The following is a 1,991-nucleotide window of genomic DNA, read 5'->3' as shown; positions in this document are numbered from 1 at the left end:
GGTCACAGCTGCCCTCCCAACAGCAGCAAATAAATCTGCACGAAATTTTCAGCTCACAAGTCCCAGCTGGAAGTGGCAATTTAGGCTCACACTCCCAAAGCCACCACTGGGTCAGGAAACTGCTGTGGTATGAGATCTGGGCATTGTGTCCAGTTTTAACTCACCAGGGGTACTGGGAGCTGCATCCAGGTTTAACTTTCTGAAGGGGAGCAGCAGCAGAGGCAGGGGCTATTGTAAAATACTCCTGCACTTTAGTTTTAAAAACCAGGTGTGTTGGGTGGTGAGGGAGAAGAAAGGGATGGATGAAAGGAACCATGACTCAGGCTCCCCCCCTGGCAGGTTTGAACCAGGACAGCCTCAGTGCAGGGCAGCTCCTGCAGGCCAGGGCAGCAGCAAGTGGCCAGGAGCTGGAAGCACTGCCCAGTGTCACCGAGCTTGGGAGCAGCAAGGAGGGTTCACACATGGCACAACCAAGGATCAGCTACTGCTTCCCATCCTGCACATCACACCCAGATCATTCCAGTGCTCCAGGGAGCTCATGGGCCCAATCCAGTGAAGGACCCTGCTCTGAGGTAGCTCAGTCCAGCCCCTGCCCTGCCTGGGATGTCTCCCCTGTGCTTGGCCAGGCAGCACAACAAACCTCCCACCATCCCACCAGCACCCCAGTGCTCAGCCACGTCAGAACAAAACCTGCAGAACTATCTGCCTTGGAATCCAACTCAGGGCCTCAACACAAATCAGCTGATTTTCTCCTCCTCACATATTGTGAAAGACAAAAAGGAAACCTGGAGGAAAGGAACATGACCCCTGCCCAGAGCTACCTTTTTGCAACTAGTATGGATTTTTCCAGGGTGCAAGGTTTTGTTGGGTGCTGGGCAGCACCCCAGAGCACTGACCACGGGACAGGATGGGGGAAAAGGGGAGGCTGAGGATACCCCCAGATCACTCATAGTAACCACATGGAACCAAAGCCCAGCTCTGCCACAGCACCAAGATTTGCCACTGCCACTCAGACAGTCCAGGAGCCAACTAGGGATCCTTGGAAGCGCAAACAAAGGTTAACAAAGACCATTCCAAAGCTGTGTCCCAGGCCCAGCAGCCCATGTGCAGGTGCAGCTCTGGGTGGTGATGTTGCTGCTCCCCACTTCAGTGGAAAACAATTCCCCAAGGTCACACAATCCCTCTGACTCAGTAAGGCTCTGCTGAGCAGTAACTGCTGCTGTTTTAAACAAAACACAGGTTCTGGATGCTCCACTGGTGCCACAGAGTCAATAATTCTCTCTTCTGTCTGTAGAGCCTGCAGGGATTAATAAACTGCTCTGAACTGAATTCCTGAGCAAGGAATTCCTGCCCAAGGCTCTCTGCAGAGAGACATTTTACAGGGTGATATGCAACAGAGAGCATTCCTCTCTCACCAGCTGTATGGCTTTTACATAGATTTATCCTTTTATGTACCAGACTACTTACAGTGTTAACCAAGGATGGGGCTCCTCACTCTGCTCTGTACTTGAGACCAGGTAGGAAAAGAAGTGCCATCCTCAGGCATTACCCAGGACAGAATAAACAGGGATGGAAATAAACAGTGACAGGACCTTAGACATTCATCCTGCCAGCTGGACTTCCAGCCTGGCACAGGTGACATCACCACACTCCGTACCCTGTGTCACACCAGTTCCCACCTGCCAGAACCACCCATCACCCCTCCTCCCCACACCCCTCCAGGCAGCACCAGGCACCCCAGTTAAAGCCTTCAGTGGAATGGGGCTTGGATGGAGCCAAATCCAGCTTGGAACCAGCACAGCTCCCCTGAGGAAGGAGTGGAATCCCACAAAGGCATTTGTTTCTGAACACCCTGCCCAATGCTGAAAAGAAGAGTCTCCACATTAACATTCAGGGTAACTGTTTCAAGAGAAGCCAAAAAGGTTCAGAGGAAAATAATTTCATTAAATCCCTGTTTAAAAGAGCAGGGGGAACTCACACATGAACTCAGG

Source organism: Pseudopipra pipra, chromosome 15, assembly GCF_036250125.1.
Source record: "Pseudopipra pipra isolate bDixPip1 chromosome 15, bDixPip1.hap1, whole genome shotgun sequence".
NCBI classification, from domain to species: Eukaryota; Metazoa; Chordata; class Aves; order Passeriformes; family Pipridae; genus Pseudopipra; species Pseudopipra pipra.
The sequence above is the reverse complement of the archived record's forward strand: the minus strand, read 5'-3'. Positions refer to the sequence as shown.